Source organism: Carassius auratus, chromosome 39, assembly GCF_003368295.1.
Source record: "Carassius auratus strain Wakin chromosome 39, ASM336829v1, whole genome shotgun sequence".
In the NCBI taxonomy this organism is placed as follows: Eukaryota; Metazoa; Chordata; class Actinopteri; order Cypriniformes; family Cyprinidae; genus Carassius; species Carassius auratus.
Window position 1 is genome coordinate 12,884,144 of NC_039281.1, and position 16,845 is coordinate 12,900,988.

General features: G+C 38.2%; 1 pseudogene; it reads left to right on the forward strand.

Moving 5' to 3' along the window:
* Nucleotides 1–16,845, forward strand: part of LOC113057983 (transcription factor COE1-like) — a 123,056-nt pseudogene that overhangs the window by 75,316 nt on the left and 30,895 nt on the right.

The following is a 16,845-nucleotide window of genomic DNA, read 5'->3' on the forward strand; positions in this document are numbered from 1 at the left end:
TGCAAATACAATGCCACATGATGCCACTGCAGAAATACATGATTCAGTCAGTCATGACTCATTTATTTAAAGAATGAAAGTGTAAAATAAGAAGAGGGTTAACGATATAAAGCAGTTGGTCATGTGGTCTCAAAAATGGTATCCCCCATCAGGTAATCTACATAATGTAAAATAATTAATTTGATTAAAAAAAAATCCATAAAAAAAACAGTAATATTGTAAATCATTATTACAATATAAATAATTGTTTTCTATTTCTACAGTATTTCTATTTTATAATGTAATATATAATATGTGATGGCAAAGCTGAATTTTCAGACATTAATTGTCTTCAGTGTCACATAATCCTTCAGAAATCATTCTAATAGACTTTATATGTGTTGTCCAATAAATATTTAATATTATTATCAGTGTTAAAGACAATTGTGCTACTTCATATTTTTGTGGAAACCTTGAAGGTGCTTTTTTACAGCAGTATTCCTTTTATATAGTAGCAGTTGAAATATTTCTTGTAAATCTCAGCTTACAACATTAATGTAATCAAATTAAATATAAAACCAAGCTATTTGCCACTGCCCGGGCATTATAGAAAATATTTTATAGTTTGTCTTAAGGCGCTTTCCATTAACCTTCAAATTGTGCAAATTGAAATTAAAAATGTAAAATACACCTAATGGAAATGCGTCAATTTCGCAATTACATGAATAAGCCTCGTAAAGCTAAATATAGCTAAAATCTGTCAAAACCCCACCTAAATCCATTGCCATGACTTATAACAGAGGGGGTGAGTAGAGACTTGTGTGTGCGGGATAAGGGTGTATCACACTTGGCAATCTTAAAAGTGTCCAAGTGCTTCTGACCCCTACAGCCTGGTTCGTTTGACTAGTGTGATCGCTCCGTGCCGAGGTTCGTTTAGCCATCCCTGGCTGGGTTGGAAGAGGTAGGCCAGAGTGCGATTCAATTGGGCTCGGATGCACTACGCATGTATTTTCAGAGTGCGGAACTTCTGAAGATTATGTGAACATTTCTGAGAAGCAAAAGTGATATATTTGTAAAGAAATATATTGTAAGAGGGCCCTGTGTGTACCCAAATGACTCATAAACCAAAATAATGAACCACGAAGTTAATAAAATGATGCACTCCACTGTGCTGAGCGAGAGCTATCAGAAAAGTCATGAGCGCTTCATGTAAGAGCTGCGCTGCTGGAGTCTTAGGCCCACCCCAAATGCTCGCATTGATTGAGACGCGTCATGACACCCATCCTAAGCCAGTGCCGATCAACATCCCACCCCTCCTGTGACTTATGGTTTGTCTGTATGTGTATTCATAGACAGTGAGCAACGGACTTTCATAATAATAAAAATTGGCGTTAAAGCGCCATAAAATAATTTCGGCGTTGATCAATTAAGGCATTAATGTGAAAAGAATGCATTAACTTCCCCAGCCCTACTGTGCACCTTTAATAAACAACTTGACATATTAGAGGTTTTTAATAAATGAATACATTCTGTACACCAAAACAGTCCACGCAAGCTTAGCTAAATAGGACTAAAAATAAATAATGCTTTCACTCTGAGGAAACATTTGTAGACAACGGACGGCACAGAGTGTAAATTCTTCTGCTCTCATGTTATGATAAGAGAATTATCTTTGCTCGCTCGACAAATCTTCTTTCTCTCTCTTTCTTTATGAAATAGTTCTTCGGTTGCATTTGGCACCAAAGGCGCAGGCCAGTGCAGAAATCCAGCCATAATAAATGGAGGGAGGAGGGAAAAATAAGACATCTGAAAGACCAGCTAAGCAAGCCGGTGATATTTCTTTTTTTTTTTTTCTGGGACAGATCTTTTGGAGATGTGTGTTGTAAGCAATTTTAGAGCTGTCAGCACAACATGCCTACTGGTCTCAGCTTGCCTGAAGGTGGGAAGAGGGTAAGGTTAGACTTGTTGTAGCTGTCGGATTGTTCTACTTGCATTATTATTATTTAATTCAAAGTATCTGGTCTTGAAGGAATTATGAGCATATTAAACGCTGTTCAGAATGGGGGCTAACCGATGCACATGCCTATTTTCAAAGCATGAGTAATATGTTTTTCTAAAGGGGGGCTAAGAGAGAGAGAGAGAGAATGACAAACAGAGGCTGAAACAGACAGCGAGTTACAGGGTCGCCTGGTTTTAACACTGCCCCTTAGAAGATTAGCCTATCACTCGTCAACATGGTGTCGCCTTACTCAATTAGCCACAACTCAAACTCTGTGTTTTAAACAACTGCAACATTCCTATCATGCCCACACAGTAGAGGTAATGGAGAGCTGCCTTGAGAGGACATCTGCCCCTGCTCCCATTAAGACAGCCCATGGTGCTGTCTCAACAAGGCATTCTGGGAGACGGGAATGAAGATAAGATGGCGTAAGGTGAGGAGAGAGCGGATGAAGAAAGATATCATGCCTTACCGAATGGCACTTTGAGTGTTGCTCCATGGCAAGGACTGGCATCGGCTGTGTCTCCCAGAAATGGACACATTTATATTCTCTTTCTCTCGATAGCCCCCTCTCACACTCTTATGGTCTGCGTTAGCCTTCATAAAATATTCATGTTGGTTGTGCTCAGTGCCATAATTGCCATCTCAGCCTCTGAATAATTGATGGCTGGTGCCGTTGACTTGGTCTCATTTACTGAGAGTGTGGGTAATACCATACTCGCACATGCCACATGCTCTTATGCCATGCTGCAGCAGTTAGTGCTGACTCCAGATCAGCCACTTTCTCTGTGTGCTGCTATTATTCATCTGAAACCACCCTCACAGCTACAGTCAAATGCATTTAAATCAATAGCGCTAGTGACTAAGGCTACAAGTATCACTGCAAACACGGGGGAGAAGTGGGGGGTGCAATTTGATTTCATTTGATGTGCTTTTAGAAGCGATTCAAACTCAATGAGAGGCTGCAAAGACTTTTCCCTAACGCTCTTCCGTTTATTAAAGGGCATTTTTCTGTGAATGTTGCATTTTGTGTGGGTGTCTGATTGTAAAGAGTACTTCCCTGTGTGGATTTTTTGTATTTAATTTGACGACTAGCGAAATGGGCTTCGTTTTTGTGAATCATTCCTTGGCTGAGATTTGAAGACAATAACACAAGAGGCTTAATGGCTGAGTTTCCACGTAAGGCGAGTCTGCAGGAGAGTTAATTAATGGGCCAGAGCTGAGGGGACAGATGTGACCCTTAGACAGACTGAGGTCAAAGGTCAATTTGTTGAGTATTTCATTAAACCTGTCTACACCTACCCCATCACCCCTCGATTGCTGCTTTGATTCATTGCTCTCTTTCTTTTTGCCCTGACTTTCACTCTTACCTCTCTTCACAGATTGATAACTGGGTATGCTTCAATCACTCGTTAGTGCAAAGTGAACGTCAATGAGTATTTGACAATCTATGATCAGTCTGAAGGGCACTGCAAAATGCAATAGGAACAAAACACATCACAGAAAGTGTAAAAAAAAAGACGTTACTGTTTACCATCTGAATATCACAAAAAGTTTGATAAAAATAAACACAAAGAAGTTGAATTCTTCACAGCAGCCTGTATAAAGCATACAAGATGTGACCATCACAATGTCATCATCATAGCCATAGATAAACAATTAAGAAAACATACATATTTTAACAAAATCACACAAATGTCACACCTACCTATACACCTATCATTCATCATATTTTTCGGTGTTTTGATTATGAAGCAATTATATTGATTTAAATAAATAAAAATATACAATTTAAAATCTGATTCTAAATGGTAAATAATCATCACAACCATTTTCAACTTTTATAAGAAATTGAGAAAGCAAATTACCATATCAGAGTGATTTCCGAAGGATCACGTGACACTGAAGACAGGAGTAATGGCTGCTCAAAATTCAGCTTTGCAATCACAGAAATAAACATATTTTAAAATATATTAAGACCAAAAACTGTTAAATTAAATCTTAAATATATTTTACAATATCACTGTTTTTACTGTATTTTCAATCAAATCATGCAGCCATGGTCAGGCCTCTTTCAAAAACACCGTCTTGGAAATGTTTAACTGTAGCATACATGTATATCTGTGTGACTCATTTGTCTTATGTGTTTGATGACGACATTGCAGCATTTCTGAATAGTGCATTTTCTCAAGTGAAGTGAACTTAAACAAATATAACCTGCTCAATTTGTAGGGAGCAATGAACACTGTGACCATGTGAATCAGAGCGCAGCTACTCTCTCACTCTTCCACGCCATCATCTGTACTCTTTCCATCTCAGTTACAGTTTCATTAGCAGCCAGTTTGATGTGTCTAAAAGTGCAATGTAAGAGTTATTAACCAGGGCAGTACATATGACCGGTCAGTCTCTGTGCTCTGACTTAAACTCATCCTACTCATCAGACACTTGGAGTGTTGCCCTCTTCTTCATGCTGACTGTGGTAATAGCCCTCTCTAATTGAAGTGCTCTTAGCTGTGCCATTTGCAACGTACTGTCCAATCTCTTCTAAAAGCATAAGGTCCCTGTCCGAAGTGCCCTATGGAGGGGACAGTGCGCACTTTATTAAACATTACACGTGTGATTACATGTCCTCTCCCTGTTTGGCAGGCATCGGAGTACTCTCACTATTGCTAATGGAGCTATGGGGTCAACAAAGTCAAACTATATTCACATTACACGTGGATGAGGGCTGTAAAAACTTTGAGTGAGAGTTAGGGTTAGACCAGAAGGACAAATTCATAGAGCCAAGGGAAAGAAAGACAAAGGATGTCTTCCTAAAGTGAGGGCACCAAGGGTTTTGCAGGGGATTTAGGAGGACTATGAGAGCGTGATGTCAGCGATCGGGTTAAGCCCAGACTTATCTCCACATAAAGCAAGAAAGAGAGTAAGAGAAGGAAAGCGAGAGCGTGGAAGAATAAGGGACAGGTCAAGAGTGCTCAGACAGGGTCAGTGACAGGAGGGAATCAGTGGGGAAGAAAGCAGCGGCTTAGAGCTCTTAAATGATATTATAGACGAGGCCTGTAGCACTAATCTGTTTATCCAAACAACACAGTGGATAACACACACAAACATGTTTTTATCAATGTACACACACACTGAGCTTCAAAATGAAAGATGATATCATACATATACATATGTGTGTGTGTGTGTGTGTGTGTTACATATATTTATATATGTCACATACAGTGCCCATACTGTTTGCATTTTCCATCTGACATGCTACGAGGCACAAAGGCACGAGAAGGGGATAAATGGATTGACGCACATAGATGTGAAATGGTGTAGATGTTAGAGGGGCGACACAAACAGTAGATTAAAGAGCAAAGGATGAGGCCTGGACCGCTTATCCTAGAGGAATCACAGGCAGCACACACAGACTATGCATCTCACATTCCTCCTGCTCTAACAAGCCAGCCGCACACACACATATACACGTTGGTTTTCCTATCATGGTGGTGTGGGCTTTCCATTGACTTCTGTTGTTTTTATAATAAGCTATTACAGACTAGCATTAAACATTTACCTTTAAAAGAACTAAACTTATAATAATAATAATAATAAATGCAATATTCATGAATCACTTTACCTTTGAAGACAGCCCTGTGTGTCTATGTCTACATCTTAAAATGCAGTAGTGTTTTAACAGTAGTGTATATACAACCAATAGTAGTCTATGGTTTGTGCCCTTTTGACATGTCAGTAAAAGTATGCTGAGTGTTAGATGATTAGATTCATAGACATAAACTCCTTTAAGATTCCAACAGCTTCAACCCAATCTGTGATCGCCAGGCTAAAAAGTGTTAATGCATTCGTGTGAGTAGTGACAGACAGCAGATATAAAAGTGGATAGATGCTGCAGACAGATACCAGTGCAGTGAACCGGAAAACTATGAATGAAGAAAAAAGAGAGAAACCCTGCTGTGCTAATTAATATTGCAGATTTCAGACCACAGAGAGGGAGGGAGAACTCATTTAAAATGCATAAATAATAAACACTTACAAATCATTTGACACACTTTATTAATTTGATCGATCAATTGCACGGTAATATTCACAATATTGGATGTTCTCCTGGGAAGATGAGTACAGTGATTAGGTGCAGATTTCATACATCTCTGAGTAATAGTTGATAAAGATTTTTATCTACTTTGGTTTCTTTATGAGGAAATCTCTATGTATTTATGACTTATGTGAGTCTAGGTGCTCTTTGCGTGACCTCGACAACACACTTCTATCACTCTTGATCTTTCTCCTGCTTTCTTATCCTTTACTCAGCTGACAAACTTCTTTCTGGAATCTAAACAGATGGTCAGTTATTCATTTCTAAGACCAGTGTGTTTCTCACTGTGTGCGTGTGAATAAACGTGTAGCTGTGACCTTATGAATGCACAGAATAGGTAGGTTCAGTAGGTTAAAGACATATATTAAATCTAATGTGGTCAATGTCAGTACCATACAACACTACACACCAAAGCATTGAACAAAAAAGCTTTACCTCATAAATCCTATTACTCTGTGTTTTTTCAGGTTTTTCCTGAAATTCTTCCTCAAATGCAACCAGAACTGCCTAAAGAATGCAGGGAACCCACGAGACATGCGACGATTTCAGGTAGGACCACCTTCAGTCAGTTCACACTTCATAACTAAAGTGGTAAAAGTGCAATTTGAACCATGTGTAAGTGGATAAGATGCTTTTGCATTGCTTGCTGCATGAAATGGTAAAATGTCCATTAATAACACTAAAATCGTTATTATGTTAATAATGCTCGACAAATGAGTAGTTAATGAACATTTAAATAATTGGAATTGACATAAAATGTAATATATTTTAGGGATATCAATCGAAAACCATACATGAAGCCTTTTTTAATTTAATTAATGAATTGACTTTAAATACAGTAAATAATTTTTATCAGTATCAAAAATGTTTTTTTATTTTTTTTATTGGGTTGAAGCCGTCTAAAATTAGTAGTTAGTGTAGAGGCTCTTGCTTTGACTGACTTCAGCACATCTGCGGCCGCAGGACATCACTAGTTTCTCACACTGCGCTGGTGTGATATTGGTCCACTCTTCTTCCAGTCTTTTCCATAGTTCGGTAACTGTAGTGGGTTCCTCAGCCATATTTTTGAGAGTTTTTCAGTTGGGTTTAGAACAGGACTTAATTTTTTCAATGTTTTCAGCTTTAAAGAACTGCTTTACCCATTTAGCAACGTGTCGGGGACACTTTCTTGCATGAAAATTAAAGGTTGATTGGTATATGCTTGCAGGGAAAGTATCGCATGTTGCTGAAGGAGGTTCTGGTAAACATTTGCATTCACTCTGCCATGTAGCTCTATAAGTGGCTCAACCCCTGCTGCACAAAACATCCCTCAAACCATGACACTTCCTCATCTACCTTTCACTGACTTCTTTATGCCCTATGGGTTCAGTCTTTCCCCACTTTGACACAGAACATAATGTTTCTCATCTGACCCAAATAAATTCAACTTGCTCTCATCACTAAAGTGAACTTTGGACCAGTTCTTCTCTCTCACAAGGTATGAATGGTTGATACAGATGTAGAGAAGAGGGAGAAAAAGAAAGCTTTGAGTGAATGAAGTGGTTGCCCAGAACAGGGATAAGCGCTGTTTGCCAAGTCTCATCAAGCCTCTTCCTCTCTTGAGATTGAGAGACCTCTCAAAGCCTGAGAGCCATTTAAATCAAGAGGCTCCTCAGTTGCTGTGGGACACCTCTAGTGTATGTCTTCAGCTCTGTGAGAGCTGTTAGCTGCTGTCATTGTTCCAGGCTCTCTGGTGAAATGTGCCTGTTCGTCAATTTATCAGTCAGCAGTTACCGTACTTACAAGCATACTGTGTGTATTTGCTGCTCCAACACTTCGGCTGTTTGTTTGAGCTACGTATTAATTTGTATACAAGAACAGAGTATGTCTTTGTGGGTCAAGTGAAGTAGAGTCATCATTTGTCTCTTGCAGGTGGTGGTGTCTACGACGGTCAACGTGGACGGACATGTCCTGGCTGTGTCTGATAACATGTTTGTACACAATAACTCTAAACATGGACGCAGAGCTCGCAGGCTGGACCCGTCTGAAGGCACTCCGTCATACCTAGAACACGGTGAGTGTATATAAAGAACACACGTTTGTCATATCAGTATACACAAATTTTTCATATTAAATTGTTTCATAGTAACAGAACGATTGAGACAAATGGGAGAAACAGACAGCAGGAATAAAAGACAAACATGTTACTACCACAATGTAATGTAATGTGACAGTTTCCTTCATTTTACTTTCTCCCACAAGCAACTTTTTGCACACAGCTAACTAATAGCAGCAACATCTAAAGCACCATTCAGCTAAACTAAGCCACTTTGTCACACTCAGTGTAGTTTCATGGTTTTGCTGCATGAGCACAGATGGTTGCCCATCATGGCTAGCACTGTAGTTTTCCCTAATGTCAACTTAAAAACTTACAGACACAGCTTTAAGCTGAAGTGTGCCATTTCTACCCAAACACTGTCATCAAATGGTATTGCAAAATTGTGATTTCAGGTTTCCTCCGCCATCTTTGATTGACTTGATAGTCTTGTATGATGTTTTGGGAAATCAACCTACTGTTGACTTGCTTGTAGTTGTTTCAGCATATAAAGGGGATATGAAAAGCATTTAAATAATGAAAATAAATAAATACATCAATACACTCACATGCAACTGGTCATGGTCAAAAACAGAAAGCTGTTTGATTTCAGTGACTTCTGTGTTAGCTGTGCTTCATACATCACTACAGTATTGACAATGGATCTTTTTACCACAATGTGTTTTTTTTTTCCCACTATAACTCATGAATTTGAATGTTAAACCTTCATCCAGCCCAGAGTTTTAACCACTACAGTACAGTATATCACACTACCCTTCCAAATTACTTTCAGCTAGTTTGCGTGCTTTATTATTTAATGATCCAGGGTGCAGTCGAGCACAGATGAACATTTTTTATTTTCCACTGGCTGAAAGACAACTGTGACCGTTCAGTCAACACACAATGAGTTAGCACCTCTGTGTGCCGCTGTCATGTTTTGAAGTCCCGAACAAGTCATGCTGATGCCAGATATTAGAGGTGGTCTGAGCTAGCCAGACTTCCATCTGACTGACAAACAGCATACCAACAGTAGCAGTGCAACAAAACACCAACAATCCAGGGCTAAGAAAAGAGCAATGAACGCAGCATTCCCCAAGTGGCCTGTTCTCTTTAGGTTTGAACATGTGTCTTACGGGACCTCTAAGGCTTAAGCACAGCGCATTTATTTTCTGAATGACATCTGGCATTATCTGCTGTCCTCCTCTAGTGTTGCAGGATATAGGGCGATCCTCCTAAATCTGTCTAATAACATGTGGACTAGATTAGAGCACTGATTTGATCCTCCGCCGCAATCAAATCCAATCATTTTCTCATTTATGTTTGGGATGATTCTTTTTTCAGTTGGACTGTTAACCTCTATTTATGATGAGAAACTGAGGATTTGAATGATAATGCTGATGATGATTAAGTTCTCTCTATTCTCCTGGGAATGTCTTCAGTCTTTATATGCCGTTTCCACTGCACTGAGAAGATTAAACAAGTCAGTTTTTCTAAAGCCTGGACATATTTGGACAATTGTGGGGATTTTTCTTCTTTCTTTTTCTTTTTCCAAAAGAAAGTATAGGATAATTCCTGAGAAAGACAGACTTATATTGTAATTCCTCGTTATGTCTAATATAAAACCCTGACATGCACATATAGATATATTTTTCCTGGAGGGTAAAACAGAAACAGTGTCAGAGCTCCAAAATTCAATAATTCTTGTAATAACTAAATTCCACTTGAAATTTAAACACCTGTCATTCACTGCAATCTACACATTCCTGTCACTTGTGTATGATCTTATTAAAGGAATAGTTCACCCAAAATGAAAATTTGCTCACCCTCAGGCCATCCAATATGTATGTGAGTTTGTTTCTTCATTGGATTTAGCATTACACCACTTGTTCACAGATGGATCCACTGCATTTGATGGGTGCCGTCAAAATGAGAGTTCAAACAGCTGATAAAAACATTAGAAAGTAATCCACATGACTCCAGTGCATTGATTAATGTCTTGTGAAGTGATAAGGTGTGGAAAGCGTGTCTGTAAAAAAAAAGAAAAAAAAGAAAAGATGTTTAATTCTAACCAAAATACAAGTCTTCTGTCCATAATATTGCTTTCTGCAGTGAAAAAAGTAATTTAGTCTAAAAACAGGAGAGAAATATGCACAGATCAAGCACAGTTTACAAGCAAAAATAGGTTAAATCAAATATATCTGTAGGGGATTAATTTTTTTACTGATGAAAGCGGTATTATAGATTATGTCCATACCCCTTATGGACATATGAGTATTTTGGCCTGAAGAAGTTTAAAGTTAAACCATAACAATGGATTTATTAATTAATAGATATTTATTTATTTTATATTTATATTATTATTAGAAACATGCAGCTTTTCACTTCACAAGAAGCTAATTGATAGACAGGAGTCATGTTGATTTCTTGTAGATTATCGTGATGTGATCAAATGTCTGAATTTTCATTATGAAAGGCACCTACTCATTGCAAAGGATACATAAGTGAAAAAATGATGCAATGCGAAAAATTCTCCGAATATGTTCCAAAACAAACTCATAAACATCTTTGATGGCCTGGCGGTAGGTACATTTGCATCAAATTTTAATTTTGAGGTGAACTATTCCTTTAAGTACTTTCAGCTAATTTGATAATGCCAATAATATTGTAATTTTAGCTCTATATAACACATTTACCATATTAATTCCACATAAATATTGCGTTCTCTTAACCAACTACATGCTTCCCTTCACTCACCCCTGCTTAGCCACTCTTGTCCATTATTGTGTCAGTTTTAAACCATTTCCTCTCCCCTCCAGCTAATAAGCCTGTTCTGTCAGATATGGCGTGCATGTGTGTTGATTGCTCTAGGCTGCGGAGACAAGGGTAAAGTGAGGACACCAATACATGAGGTCATGACAAATTCACTGTGGAGGAAAGAGGTGTCTGCAGGGCTCGAGAATGTTAGTTTGTAGAAGAGAAAGCTATTGTGCTCGTATCTGTGATGTGTGTATGTGTGAACACAGTGTAAGGGAACAGATGGTGGCAGAGGAGGCACCAAAGTTTAATCCTATCAGATGGATTCACATTCCACCATCTGCTTAATCCATGCACAATGTCAGCACCCTGCAAAAGAGTCGTCTTAGGCCAAGATTACAATCACAGATTGCTCCACCGTTCCTCTTCATCTCTCCTGGTTTATCACGCCGCCAAATTGCATTATGCCCAGCAGTCACCCACAACACAGCTCCTACAAAAAAAAAAAAAAAAAGACAAGCTGGGGAAGTCCTCATGGCCGCAAAGTGGATTACTTCACTTCTGAAAATTACAACATGCCTAGTACACATAATATACGTGATGTTTTGGTTTGTATAAGGAGATTTGGTTCGTATATTTGGGGTTATTGAAATGCTTTAAAAATCATGTTCCTTAATCTAAAATATGTTATCCCCTACTTAATATTCAGTATACATTCAACAGCATAAAGGGCACTGTATATATGAATCCTGGGAGACAAAGGTCTTTCTCAGATGCATCGCTAAGTTTTGAATATTATTACTTAGCATTTAACATGGATAAAAAAGTCTTGAGCTCACCCAAAAAGTGACTACACACTTGTAAAACAGACTTTCTGTTGTATCTGAATAATATAAATATATCAATTTTAATGAGTGTTATGAATAAAATGTATGAGTGATAACTAAGAAAAATAAATAAATAAATAATCACGTATACATATATGATCAAATAAATGCGCCTTTGGTGAGGATAAGAGACTTTCAAAAACATTTTTTTTTTCTTTTCTTTTTTTTTGTAGCTTGTAGTGTTGCTAACTGCTTTTTCAAAAAGTTAGCATGATTGTACTTTGAATTATATTTCACATTTCTTGTATGTTCACAAACTTCAGATTACCTTCCCCAACACTGTTCCCTGGACTATTTTTCTCTGGTGAGAAGAAGTGTTCCCAAGTCTCAGTCTCCCCTGCCATTATCTATGCTAGCTGTTCCCAGGGCATCACCGGTGGCTGACACACACCAGTTTGAGCTGTGCGAGTGAGGCCTACAGCCTCGTCTCATCTCAGTGCAGGTTCTATCAGCAGCACTGAGCGCTTCCTACACACAGGCCATCTGCCTCCACCACACGTCTGCCTCAGTTAGTTGCACCATCAAACGAGCGTTGAGTGTAGACCCCCACCTTCGCCTAGGGGTCCTGCCTTCAGTCAGAACTGTGTGTAACGCTTGTTAAAGGATGTGAGTTCAGTCCCCCCACCAGAGTCACAGAAGACAACAGAGCTGCCCGTGACAGACTCTCCCATCCACTGCCTCAGAGGGTTCTTACTCTCTCTATCTCATGTCTTTTCCTTCTGCTTAAATCTAGCAGCAAATTGGAACAGCAGTAATTAGTCGGTTAAAGTGCCTTCAGTGAGACACCAAGCTTTAGAATCTGGTGCCAAAGTTCAACACGCTGAAATGAAATTTAAACTCATTAAGGTGTTGAATTTTTATGGCTGGCTGCTGTTTTCTCAGAGTGTCCCAGGGCGCCTGGCCTTTTGATCGACGGCTGTAAGGACTCTGGATTTCTCTGTTCCAGGCAAACTCTAGCGCTCATGACATTTGCACGATTGTCATAAAACAAGCGCTCGCACCTGGCCCCCTCTCTCCTCACACACACATGGGGTCAGTGTAATATTTAATAAAGGTGTGTGTATAATCAAGCGGAATTAGAATTTGTGTTCTCCTTCCACCCCCAGAGGGGAAGGAAGGAGGGGTTTGAGGGAGGAGTGCTGTTAAAGTACACTCATCACTGACTAATCTTTTCCAGTCTGACCCTCAGATTTCATTAATTATGTCCATGACTAAAACAGAGGTGGAAGGGAATTATGCCTTTCATAAGCAGAGCACCAGGGGGGCTTTCACATTGTGTCTTATTGCCCTGTTTTGCCTGTTCTCGGTTTGGTCAACCGAGTATAAGCGGCTGTGGACCAGAATGCATAAGTTGTATGAGCTGTACTGTTCTGCTTGGAGTGAGGAGTCAGGTTTTGTTGTGATAAAAATTGACATAAAGTGTCAAAAAGATGCAAAGAGATAATAAATATTCAATTTGTGTAATATTATTGTAGAAACTATGTCAAAATGACAAAACATTTAACAAATAACTGAAAGATGATCGAAATTCATCATACTAATGCATCCACCCTACAATATGGAAGCTGTGCAAACATAATTTGCTGATAAGTTGATTATTTTCATGCTGTGGCTGATAAATTGATATTAAAATAAAAATAATAATACTGTTTTGACTAAATAATTAAAAAAATTATTTGAATTTAGGTATTGCAACTTTATATTGTACATTATTTTGAGACATGCTGAAGATTATATTTAACAATGTAATTATTAAATATTGTAATATAATTTATTTAACTTTTTTTTACTAAAATGATAAGAAAATATTAACTTATTAACTAAAATAGTGTTTTGAAGAATATAACTAAATTTGCATCAGATAGCAAAGCTATCAAAATGTGTAAATTGGGAATAATTAGCAGTTGGTGTGTGTGCTCTTGTTTTTGTGACATATCAGGACACAACTCTGTATAATGACATGGATATGACACAGGTATTACAAGGAGAGGGTGACTTATGAGGACATAACCCATGTCCCCATTTTTCAAAAAGTTTATAAACCATACATAATGAGATTTTTTTTATTTTTTTTTAGAAAGTAAAAATGCAAAGATTCCTGTGAGGGTTAGGGTTAGTTGTAGGGTTGGTGTAAGGTGATAGAATATAGAGTTTGTACAGTATAAAAACCATTACGCCTATGGGATGTGTTTGTGTGTGTGTGTGTGTGTGTGTGTGTATATATATATATATATATATATATATATATATATATATATATATATATATATATTAGGGCTGTCAAATCGATTAATAGTGATTAATCACATCCAAAATAAAAAGATTGTGTTGTGATTACATTACTTATATAGATGTATCATATAATGCAAACCTATATGTTGTATGTTCATTATATAAATATATACAGTATATAACCTAATTAACCAATGGTATAGAGAGAAGAAAGTAAAGAGGGACTTCATAGTTGAACTGTAACAGTGCAGATTTAAACTATGAAGTGGATTTGGAGTGGGGTTTCTCTCACCACTAAGGGGTATAAGAGTGAGTCTGCGTTACGTTCCCAACTTTCCCAACACAGCTTGAAATGATCATGGTGAGGTTGCAGGTGATTTCCGGGCAACCACAGCAGTGAATCATGCTACTATACAGGGTAGATTGAGATAAATGATCGCTGAGCGGGCGTCATCTCTCATGCTCGTGCCACTGTCAGGGAGCATATGGGGACGGTGCAGAAGAATGGCCACAGTCTAATCATATGTGACGACTCTAATGAGTCAGTCACTTGTCATTAAGCGGTGCCTAAAGCTTTCTAATAGAGTGTGGCTCATAAATCTATTTGCCGTAATCAGGAAGAAATCAGCTGCACAGGTTTAGATTTATTTCCTAAGTATTTAGCATGAAATTATGTCACAGGTAATGCACACGAGTGATGATTTGCTGGCTGCTTCCAGATGTTTATTCTGATGCTTCTTGACATTATTTATGTATAAACTCTTTACAGGTGTCTCGATGTGTACAGGCAAATACATAAAGTCATAATTAATGTAATGTATATTGCGTATGCCTTTTCAAGGTAAACTATATGTTTATTGTACCACTTATTGGCCACTAGCTTACACATTTTTTCCACTTCCTCTTTCTTTAAAACAGCTACTCCTTGCATTAAGGCCATCAGTCCCAGTGAAGGCTGGACGACAGGGGGTGCCACAGTCATCATCATTGGTGATAACTTCTTTGACGGCCTACAGGTCATTTTTGGCACCATGCTGGTATGGAGTGAGGTCAGTTACCTTCCTAAGCAAACTTTTGCCCCCCAAAAATAAAAAATCCATGCCATGCTTTAGCGAAAAAACAGAACTGGGTCTCACAACTATGGTTAAACTGAATTTGAATATAAAGAAAAAGGAATTCATGCACCTTTTTAACGGCAATAGTTAAGCAACTTATTTAGCAAACATGCCTGAAATGGAAAAATCACAAATCTGAGAAGACACGTGCCAGTTTGAATGGGTATAATGCTTCTGTTCTCATTTTTGGCCAGCCAGTCTGTCTTTTTTTCTGTCTGTCCATCTGTTTTGATCTTATACTCACTCAGGTTCTGTGTTGCTCATGTTAGGAAGAGCTAGATGAAAGAGGTAATTCTATAAAAAGTCTCTCATTAGCAATGCCATATTTATCTGAGAGGTGAAAAGAGCAGTGTCTGGCATATGAAAGCCCAAGCTAAGTGAGCAATGAAAGGGACAGTTTAAAGCCATGTAAAGTAGAACCAGTGCTGCTGGCTTTGAATATGACAGAGCATTTGTGGGGAAACTGAGCAATCACAGCTTCTTTGTAGCTGCACAGATCCTCTTCAAAAGGGATTGAGCACAATTTCACAAAAACTATAAGCAGTCAAATCATAATCTAATCAGGGAACAATACAATGCTGTTTAATAGCTCAGCTAGCATGGTTGCAGGTAGACGTGGTAACTGAAATACACGTTTTTACACTTTGTGAACTAGTTCTACAGTACAAGAGTCAGACAATACAGATGCAAAAAAAAAGGTGGACAGAATTTTGATATTATGTAATGACCTGGACTGTTTGCAAACAAAAGCTTTGCTCTAATTGGCTGGAAAGATTTGTGCCACCATATGAAACTAACGGAAAAGGTCATATCTGACTCCAGTACTGAAACACTGACATCCCCAACATCTTAAAATATACCATAAGCTATGTTCAGAATAGAATACATTCTCCAAAAAAAAGTATACACTGCATGCTGCCTACCGTTCTTTAGAGCAACAATGATGTAGACCTATATTGTTGTCACATGACTTTATTATGTTGAATATGTAGAGGTGGCCAATTAGCATATTTAAAAGAAAAAATAATTATAAATAATTGAATGAAAATACAGTATATTTATAAAATAATATTAATTGAATAAAAATAATGAATCATGAAAGAGATGTTAAAAATTGTAACACTGGACATGAAAGGTTGAACACATTGCATTGTGTTATTTTAATATTTTGTTGTCTTATTTCAACCTACATAATCTACCAGTTTTATTTTGACAGCAAAAAAATAAGACCCAAAAGAACAACAGCAGCATACTTTTCATTTTCTCTTTCAGCTCATTACCCCTCACGCCATTCGAGTGCAGACTCCTCCCAGACACATACCCGGGGTTGTGGAGGTCACTCTGTCCTACAAATCAAAGCAGTTCTGCAAAGGTACACCAGGCAGATTTATCTACACAGGTAAGAATAACATCAAGCACCTTTAGCTGTACTCAGCCAGTTGTACAGCCATCATGTCTTATTCCTTTTCAACTGTTCTTGATTTCTCGTCAGTCTGGGTTGAGTAAGTCATCCTGTGTTTCTTGTAGCAAGAAACCTACGCTATAGAGGAATCCTACCTATTTCCTGAGCACACAGCTTATTACGAACGGCTGTGCCTCGAACTCCAGGAAGATCATGCAGCCTGCACAGATAAGGGAAATGTAGGACTTATCTTTCAGAGGAAAAAGAGGTCACCTGTGATATCTGCTGGCTTCAAAATGAGTTT